The sequence below is a fragment of the Arvicola amphibius genome, chromosome 3, assembly GCF_903992535.2.
Source record: "Arvicola amphibius chromosome 3, mArvAmp1.2, whole genome shotgun sequence".
Lineage (NCBI taxonomy): Eukaryota > Metazoa > Chordata > Mammalia > Rodentia > Cricetidae > Arvicola > Arvicola amphibius.
Genome location: NC_052049.1, coordinates 41,687,581 through 41,698,122, shown reverse-complemented (window position 1 = coordinate 41,698,122; position 10,542 = coordinate 41,687,581).

Sequence of the window (10,542 nt, the reverse complement as noted above, 5' to 3'; positions counted from 1 at the left end):
TTAGTATCCCCACCCCCCACTTTACATAAAGAAGGACCATGGTGCCCAGTTTTTGTTTTGGTTTGTTTGGTTGGGTTTTTGGCTTTTTGAGACAGGGTTTCTCTGTGTAGCCTTGGCTGCCCTGGAACTCACTCTATAGACCAGGCTGGCCTCAAACTCACAGAGATCCACCTGCCTCTGCCTCCCAAGTGCTGGGATTAAAGGTGTGCACCACCACCGTTCAGTTCCATACTGTGCATTTTGCTTTTGCATTAGAAACTGAAGCTCAGTTACTCTCCAGGAAGAGTGAGCAAACACTTGAACCCAGTCCCATGTCTTCAACCTCCAGCTCCTTCCACCCACCTCAGTGCCTCTGCAAAAAAATAGATGGAAGCAATTACATCTCTGCAGTAATTCTCCTTAGTCTACATGCATGCAGACTGATACATGTGACAGGATTACACTTTAAACAAACGACAACAGGGCAAGCTCAAACATGTATTTCACCTATGCTGTAAAATCAAGAAAATGGTTTCCACAGGGAAAAGAATTTTCTGGAAGACCAAGGTGCACTCTTGAAAGCATAATAGCTATGACCCCATAGACAGAAGCAGCAGTGGCAGTGGCAACAAGAACAGCTAGGAACTTTTTAAAATTACAGTCTCAGGTCCTGCCCTGAAGGATCAGGGGCCACGCTTTAATAAGGTCAGGCAATTCATACATGCATACAGTTTGAAGAAAAACCGCCCTCGGCTCTTTAAACCTTGACAGTGTTTCTCCCAATTATCCCTACATTATCTTACTATCGTATCCCCTTACTGACACTCCAACAATCCTATGTAGGATTTCCATGACTTTTCACATAGCATGAGGCTCTGCCAATGGTCAGGCTCCCTGAAGGATTGATATAACGGATATTTGCAATTCAGTTTGCTGCCACAATCTAACCACAGAGCAATTTGAGTAGATTGGTTTCCAGAAGTTCAATCAATAATATAATCTGTGGCTCTAAATCTTGGATGCAGGTGAGAGCCACTTGGGGAACACTCAAGAAGACTGATGCTCACCTTCTACCCAAATTCAGTTGAGTCAGATGCTCATATGCCGTTACAGTGGAAAGTCTGGCCTAACCCGTCAGTTATACCATATTGTATATAGCAGATTCTCAGCAATCAGAGAGAATCTGTGCATTCTATTTCAAACCACAGTATTGACTTAGAACAATATTTCCTCTCAGGGACAGCCAGGTGAATTTATTCAACTCCAGCTGTCCTCTTGTCCCTCACAATGACACTAAAGTTAACTCATACAGACCACAAGCCATGACAGCGAAGGCCCCCATGTCAACAGTAGGGACTGGGGGAGGACAGGCAGGAGGAACACAGGTGGGAGCTTTCAGGTCAGCTTCTGAGTAGAGCTATTTGTTCTATGAAAGCCTTTGCTTTCCCCAAAGCCACTGTTGCCATGCAGAAGTCCATGGCAGTTTCTTCTGGTTTCTGCTTGGGAAATACAGTAAGCTGAGCGCACTGATGGTCTAATTCATGCTTTCTGGGCCTTCAAGCCATTTGCCATGTGATGTTACAGTTCCTACCACAAACAAGAGCACCCTCCCCTTACACTTTGAATATGAGCTTTGACTCACATAATGCAATACAAGTGACAGTGTATCCGCTCCAAAATAGGACTCGGGAGGCCTCGGACACCCCTCTTCTTTTCTTTTGGAGTCCTTCTTAGCTCTGGAGACAAATCCGAGGTAGCCCACTGGAAGACTAGAATCCACATACGAGAGACACCAATGTTCCAGCATCGCCTGTGAGAGTCCTGCCAAGGTCAGCAGAGCTTCACACATAGCCCACAGCTGACTAGAGCTAGCTGGGATGAGACAAATAACTGATTGGCCAATTCTTTTAAGGTCAGAGAGACAGAACTTAGTAATGCGGTCACCTTCTGGTTCCTACATCAAGAGAAAATCTATCTTTAGAAGAACTAGAGTGCCGGGCGGTGGTGGCGCACGCCTTTAATCCCAGCACTCGGGAGGCAGAGGCAGGCGGATCTCTGTGAGTTCGAGGCCAGCCTGGTCTACAAGAGTTAGTTCCAGGACAGGCTCTAAAAAAAGGCTGCAGAGAAACCCTGTCTCGAAAAACAAAAAAAAACAAACAAACAAAAAAAAAAGAACTAGAAATCTCTTCGTTTGTCCTCTCAAGAAGCATCTGGGGTGTGTGTGTGTGTGTGTGTGTGTGTGTGTGTGTGTGTCTGTGTGTGTGTGTCTGTGTGTGTCTGTGTGTGTCTGTCTGTGTGTGTATGTGTGTGTGTGTGTATTTAGTGTATGAGGTGGGTAAGACAGGTCTCTCTATGTCCTCCTGATGTCCTGGAATTCACTAAAGATCAGGCTGACCTCAAACTCACAGGGATCCATTTGCCTCTGCCTCCCAAGTGCTGGGATTGAAGCTGTGCGCCACCATGCCTGGCTTCAAGAAGCATTTGTGCCATGGGTGCATACATGCATTTTCTTGTTAGTTAAGATGGGGGCTTCCCCCATCATCTTGACAGCTGAACACAGAGCACCGAGCAGCCCATCTGCTCTGTTTCTCACTGTCTGACATCTTAACTACTGAGCTAAGTTAACCTCGCCGCCCTGATCTCTTTCTTCAATCTGCCATGCCAAGCACAAAGGACCCATCAACAACAGCTTCATAATACTTTTCAAATATATTCACAACAGGTAATTTTGCCCTTCTCATAGTCAGTGTTTGGCCAGTTCTTGCTCCCCAAAACTGCTGTTGGCAGTGTCTTTTTTATTTAAATTCTTTAATTTAAATAAAGTACAAGTAATGACACAGATTTTGCTACCCTCCAAAGCCAGAAACCCTTAGCTCAAGAACTGTGGAGCTATATTCTAACTATGAGCAAAGACCTTGCAGTTCTTTACTGAAACACACTGTGGGTTGGTTTCCTTAGGGAATCTTGGGGATTAACTGTAGGTTAAGTAAACATACCACAAAGAGATCTTTGTTCCTTCATATTTTATGCACCAGTATTCTTTGTCGTTTGTTGGATGTCATGAAGGTACTGAGACAGGGCTATGACACCTGCTGCAAGATGGTGTCTCCTAGACATGACAGGAAAGCCTTACTAATGAAACTGTACCAATGTACACTCGTGTAAACAACACGTGCACAATGAGAACAGTAGCTGATACGCCAGGGTGGATGGAGGAAATTTCACAAGGCCTCATCCCTAGACAAAAACCTATAGGCAATTCATGGCTCCTGATAGATTATCCAGTCTCTCTCTCTGTGTCTCTCTCTCTGTCTCTCTGTCTCTCTCTCTCTGTCTCTCTGTCTCTCTCTTTCTCTCTCTCTCTGTCTCTCTCTCTGTCTCTCTGTCTCTCTCTCTGTCTCTCTGTCTCTCTGTCTCTCTGTCTCTCTCTGTCTCTGTCTCTCTCTCTGTGTGTATGTATGTATGTATGTATGTATGTATGTAGTGTGTGTTTAGCATGTGGTCAGCCCTAAACATGTATATACAAGTGGTCAGCTTTAAACATATGTACATACAAGCGACACCAAATTGTCTTAGTAGATTATGTACATGTGCATGTGTTTGTGGTGTGTGTGTTAAAAATAATTAAGAAGGGGCCATGAATTTGGGAGGGAAATGTGGCATAGAAAGAGCTGTGAGGGGATAGGGAGGGGTAGAAATTATACAAATACTATACTTATATATGAAATTTCAAAAAAAGAATTTAAATAAAAAAGAAGACAATGCCAACAGCAGTTTTGGGGGGCAAGAAATAGCCAAACACTGACTATGAGAAGTTACATTAATAAGACAAGCAAGACATAGGTGACACACACCTATAATCTCATCATGCGAAAGATCAGGCACAAAGATCATGAACTAAAGCTCAGCCTAGAGAACATAACAAGAGCCCATCTCAAAACAAACACAAAACAAAGCATTAGTACTATGAGAATTCAGTAATCTCAAAAGAGTTGAACAAAATGTGCCACATTTTCTTTACCCATTCATCGGTTGAGGGGCATCTAGGTTGTTTCCAGGTTCTGGCTATTACAAATAATGCTGCTATGAATATAGTTGAACAAATGTCTTTGTAGAATAACTGGGCATCTTTGAGGTATATGCCCAAGAGTGGTATTGCTGGATCCTGAGGTAGGTTGATTCCCAATTTTCTGAGAAACCATCATACTGATTTCCAAAGTGGTTGTACAAGTTTGCATTCCCACCAGCAATGGATGAGTGTTCCCCCTACTCCACATCCTCTCCAGCATAAGCTATCCTTGGTGTTTTTGATCTTAGCCATTCTGACAGGTATAAGATAGTATCTTAGAATTGTTTTGATTTGCATTTCCCTGATGGCTAAGGATGTTGAACATTTCCTTAAGTGTCTTTCAACCATTTGAGATTCTCCTGTTGAGAATTCTCTGTTTAGTTCTTTACCCCATTTTTAATTGGATTATGTGGAATTTTGATGTCTAATTTCTTGAGTCCTTTATATATTTAGGAGATAAGTCCTTTGATGTGGGGTTGGTGAAGATCTTTTCCCATTCAGTAGGCTGCCTTTTTGTCTTACTGACTGTGTCCTTTGCTTTACAGAAGCTTCTCAGTTTGAGGAGGTCCCATTTATTTATTGTTGCTCTCAGTGTCTGTGCTACTTGGGTTATATTTAGGAAGTGGTCTCCTGTGCCCATGCATTAGTAAATAAAACATAATTATAGTAAATTACAATTAGCAGGAAAATACAATGACATCTTGAAATTTGCATGCAAATGGATGGAACTATCCTGAGTGAGGTAACCCAGACCCCATAAAGATGAATATGGTATGTACTCACTCATAAGTGGATACTATCTATAAATAAAGGATATTGAGCCTATAGTTCACGATCCCAGAAAAGCTAAATAACAAGGTGAACCCTTAGAAAACATATATAGGTCCACCTGAAAAGTCAAAATAGACAAGATTGAATGACAAAATTGGGAATATAGGGGTGGGAGAAGAAAGGGTGAAAGGAGAAGAGGAGGGGAGAAGGGGAGGGGTGAGGAGAACTTGGACGAATGGGATAGTCAAGATGGAGGAAGGACATAGATGAGAGCAAGGAAAGAGATATCTTGATTGAGGGAGCCATTTTGGGGCTAGCAAGAAACCTGACTCTAGAGAAGTTCCTAGGAATCCACAAGGATGATCCCAGCTAAGACCCTAAGCAATAGAGGAGAAGGTACCCAAACTGGCCTTGCCCTGTAGTCAGATTAATGTATATCTTAAATATCCCCATAGAACCTTCATCCAGCAACTGATGGAAACAGAGGCAGAGACCCACATCAGAGCACTGGACTGAGCTCCCAAAGTCCAGTTGAAGAATGGGAGGAGTGAGTGAGATTATGAGCAAAGAGGTCAAGACCATGATGGGGACACCCACTGAAACAGTTTACCTGAGCTAATGGGAGCTCACCAACAACAGCCAGACTGGGAAGGAACAAGCATAAGACCAAACTAGTCTCTCTGAATGTGGGTGACAGTTGCATGACTGGGACAGACTGAGGGGTCATTAGCAGTGGCACCAGGATTTATCTCTACTGCATGTGCTGACTTTTTGGAAACCTATTCTCTTTGGATGGATACCTTCCTCAGCCTAGATATAGTAGGGAGGGCCTTGGACCTTCCCCAAAGCAATAAGCTTTATCCTCTCTGAGGATTAAATGGGGGTCAGGGGAGTGTGTGGGCAGCAGGAGCTTGACACAGGTGGTCACACTACAGCCACAGCAAAGAGGGAGAGAATGATGGGTGAATAATGCATGCCAGCTTACACACACACACACACACACACACACACACCTCTGTCAAAGGCTTCAGGAAAATATGAAAGAAATTCTGCTCACTGGAGTTCCAATCTATTCAACCCCAATCCTGGTGAGAGACACCCCAGAGAGAAAACAAAAGTATGTGGTTTCTCCTCTGGAATGGAAAAAGCTGGGGATGCAAGAAAATAGGAGCAGCCAATGATTGTGGAGCAGATGGCAGACAGTGCCACACACACACACGTTTTGGGAACAGACTGTGCCCAGCCATTTTCTGTGGAATTACAGAGCAGAAAGGGCAGCAGATGGTCAATCCTTCCCACGCCACTCCAGCAGGCATGAGCAGTGTTTGTCATTGGTCCCAGTACCTGGGAGATGTGAGTTGTAGTCTGGACCCAAAGAAGCATGGAATGTAAGTCCAGTCAACATTTGGAGAAGTGCTCAAACACACTTCTTGCTAGATAGCTAGTTTGACATTAGCAGGCTTAAAGGTCACTGGAATGGTTCCCACATGATCAGCGGCCTGTAAAACATGGAACTGGAACAATGGAATTCCGGTGATGGTTAAAAGAATGGTATCTGAGATGGTTCTGAGACAGGGCATGCTAAACCACCTGAAAGAGTGTCAGATTACTGTCTAGAGCTGGACATGGTGGCATAAGAGTGTCATTTTAGCATCTGGGAAGTAGAGGCAGGAGAATTAGGAGGTCAAAGCCAGCCTCAGTCATATAGAAAATTGGGGCCAGATTGTGCTTTATAAAACTTTGTCATAAAACAAAACAAAAAGCCACTATCTACCTGGGGGGTGCTGGTGAAGAACACAGGCATATGGCTGTCCCCACCTTGAGAATTAATTCGGTGCTTTTATCAATCACCTGGGCAAGAAAACGTCCTTCAGGGGAACCTGTCGATTACAGAGACTTTAGAAGAACCTACCAAGCCTACTCCAACTACTGGTGAACACAGCAGTTTCTTTGGCCATCACTCACTCCCACTCCTTAGGTCCGTGTCCTCTGCAGTGATCCTGTTGGCCGTCGCCCACTATCACCCCTTGAGGGTGTTGTCTTCCGCAATGATCTTCGTTGCCCTCGCTTGTTCTCACCCAATGAGTGTACTTCACTTTACTCTGCAATAAACACCAACCAAGTCTCCTCTGAACTCTCTCAGTGGAGATCAAACGAACAATGAGCCAAGGGGAGGTCAGATCAAGAGCCAGTGAGCGACTCTTACTCAACCTTCTTCAGTGAGGACATTTTACCATTTGTGTCTGAAGCAGCCCTGGGTTAATAACCTGTCACCAAACTGCAGGGATGTGGTAACACAGTGATCCATCCATGGTGGCTAGTCGTCAGAGAACCCGTGAGAAGAAACATGGCATTGGTGAGGTTGACAGCAGTATATGGAGGGAAAGACTGGAAGAGGGAATTAGTAAGGTCAGAGGAGAGCTTGAAGAGAGACCTGGCTCCATTGATTTCTTCAGAAACCCAGAGGACTGCTGAGAAGCCAGGAGGACTGCTGAGAAACCAGGAGTAATGGTGAGAAACAGGGAGGACTGCTGAGAAACTGGGAGGACTACTAAGAAACCGGGAGGACTTCTGAGAAACTTGGAGGACTATTGAGAAACCAGGAGGACTGCTGAGAAGCCAGGAGGACTGCTGAGAAACCAGGAGGAGTGGTGAGAAACCGGGAGGACTGCTGAGAAACCGGGAGGACTGGTGAGAAACTGGGAGAACTGCTGAGAAACCGGGAGGACTGGTGAGAAACTGGGAGAACTGCTGAGAAAACAATGGCCAGGATAGAATGAAATTCACAAAGTATTGCAGTGGCTCACATCAAAGGCAGAGCTGGAAGCTTCATTCCCCAGCAGTCTCACCTACGGCAGCCAGAGGGGAAGCCAAAGGCGGATAGAAACCTCTCTGATCTCAGATAGCCCAGGATGGGATTGGCAGGCTCTGCAGGCTGCACTTATTTTAAAAACCAGCGGCTGTCAACATGCTACATGCTAAAAATATGTCTGCATCTTACAGACCAGAAAATACTGAAGTTGTAGGGCGCTTCCACCTCTGCCACCTACTTAAGTGTCAATCCAAAGGTGAAGGCTATAATTAGTCCTCGTCAAGGGATCTTGATTTGCTTCCGTCTTCCAAATGCAGGGATACAAAATCTGTTGAAGGGGAACTTGCTCTCTCTCTAAAAGAAATGTTTTAAAAACTTTGTCAGCTAATTATATCCTTTAGTTGGATAAATCTTGGTTGCTTTCCTTTTACAAACAAAAAGATTTTCCTCTCTCTTCTTGAGGTACGGAAGAAGGCGGCCACTTTGTCCTGCATTTTCCCCATTCAGCTCTGAGGTCTCCAAATGGACTCTCTGTCAAAAAGAGCTCCGGTTACCTTTCCCATCTTTTTGCAAACCTTCAGCCCTTCACTGAGAGCGACACAGGACCACACTGCTATCAAACAGTGTGCTATCAATAACAGCACAACAGATCTGAGGTGATTCGGAAGAGCAGACACTTGCAGCTTGGTCCTCAGCTTGATCCTCAGGCCTCTCCCTTCTGTAGAGAGACCTGCCCCATAGCCTCCCTTCTGATCCCCCCACCGTCTACCCCTAACTCCTACCCCCGACCCCACCCATCTTCACTGGGAAGTTATCTAGCTATCTATCTGTCTTATCACATTTACAGCTACCCTGCCCTCAGCAGTCAGCGGGCACTTTGGAATTTTGATGGCTTTAGTGTTTTATCTGCACACCCGTCCTAAACAGCAAGAAGGATCCAGTACCGATGCCGCTGAACGGGGAGCACTGCCGGGGAGGATTCTGAGGCTACAAGCTGGCACTGTGGGAGAGAACACTTTGACCAATTAGCAAGTGTGTGACAGCACCCAGGGCCATGCTGGGATCTGTGATCCTGTTCAAAACGAAGCGATCTCAAAGCCAGCACAAGAGTGTGTACAGGCTCAGGGTACAGGGTCTGGAGGATCCTCCCAGGTCTGCGGTTGGCCCCTGTTATTTCAGACAGCGCCTAGCGCTGTTTGCCCCTGTGGGGAAGCAATGGGTTGATGTCAGTCTCTTTCTAGTGCAGGAAGATGGCTGGGTCATTTTAATGAATACAGGACTCTGTCAAGGAAAAGCCCTGCATAAATCCCAGACTACAGTCCAGCTATTGTCTGGATTACCTCACTGAGGACGTGTATCTCTCAGGTCGCTGGATTTTGTTGATTGGATTTCAGTCTCTCTGAAATAGATGAATCAATATGAATCCTTTATAGGCCTACTCTATAACTGAAGAGTGTGGCATGCTCCAGTAACAGCACTGGGTCAACCTCTGGCATGCTGAGGGAGCACACAGGTCTGAGGAAATGGCTTTTATGTTCACGTGTGAAGTCGGAAGAGACCAACAGTCTTCTCCACGCCTCACTGAGTCATCGTCGTTCACATGGTCACCACCATCGCTCAGCACCAAAAATACCCCGTGGGTGAGCATTAGCCTTAAAGCAGCAGATACAGAGGATGCTGGAGTGGCACCCCAGACAGGAAGCAGATAGCTGGATTAGCCTAAAACACAGGCATAAATAACGTGCTTATATAACACACATATGTACCAAATAGTCCTTTGGCTGCTTCAGGAGTCAGGAAATTGAGCTAATGGGATAGCTACTGATTCAGGTTCCTGCATACTAGGTTCCTGAAGAGCAACAATTTAAACACATTGAAACGTGACTTAAACTTCAATAACACTAACCTCCCTCAAGTGAAAGGCCGCCTGTGGAAAAGCCTTCGGAGAAAAGTCCTGAGTCAGCTGACCTACCTGGATGACCTGCAGGAGTGGCTCCTTTATCACCATTCTGTCTGACCCCAAAGAGCTCGCTTGAGTTTCGCTGGCAACTAACCTTTCTAATCGCTTCAGCGTTTCTCTTTTCAACCTTGCTTTACATAGAGTGCAATGTGTCTCCCACAGCATGTGTTTATACGATCCGTGTGGCTGACACCGGCAACCTGACAGGGATCTGGAATCTCCTAGAAGGCAAGCCTTCAGGCACACCTGTCAGGGATTATCTGGATTAGATTCGTGGAAATGATAAAGATTCAGTTCCTGGGCTTGGGTCCCGGACTGCATAGAGAGGGCAAAGCTAGCTAAACAGGAGCATTCACCATGCTCTGTGGATTTAACGGGACCAATCTCCTCAAGCTCCTGCTGCCATGACTTTCTTACCAGGATTGGTTGACTCCCTCAAACTGAAAGCCAGAAGAAGCCCTTCTTTCCTTAAATTGCTTCTGTCTGCTATTCTATCACGGACGCCAACAAGAAAGGTGATGAATACAGTTGGCAAGCACTGGGTATGTTTTGGGCAGTGTGGAAAGTTTTGAATATAGGGCTTGCCTGTTGGGCATAGGACAGTGTAGAAGTTGGGGAGTTGTGGATTGTCTCTGCTTTGAGGATAATTTCTCTTATTCCTGGTCTACTGACACATTAATAAGGAGCTGTCCCATGTTTCCTCCATCATGCAGCTAGGCCATCCCCCCATCATGATGGATTGTATCCCTTAAAGTTGTGAGGCCACACGCATCATCACAGGGACATGGAATTAACTGGTAAACAAAGTTTCGTATTTAGTTTCTTTTTGTTACATTTATTGATATATGATCCAACTCAGGAAGAGCCAAATGGAAGAGAAGTTTGGGGAGAAGTGCAGGCAGTATATCCCAGAACCCCTTGACCTCTGGAAACCCTCCCAGTCGCTCAGGA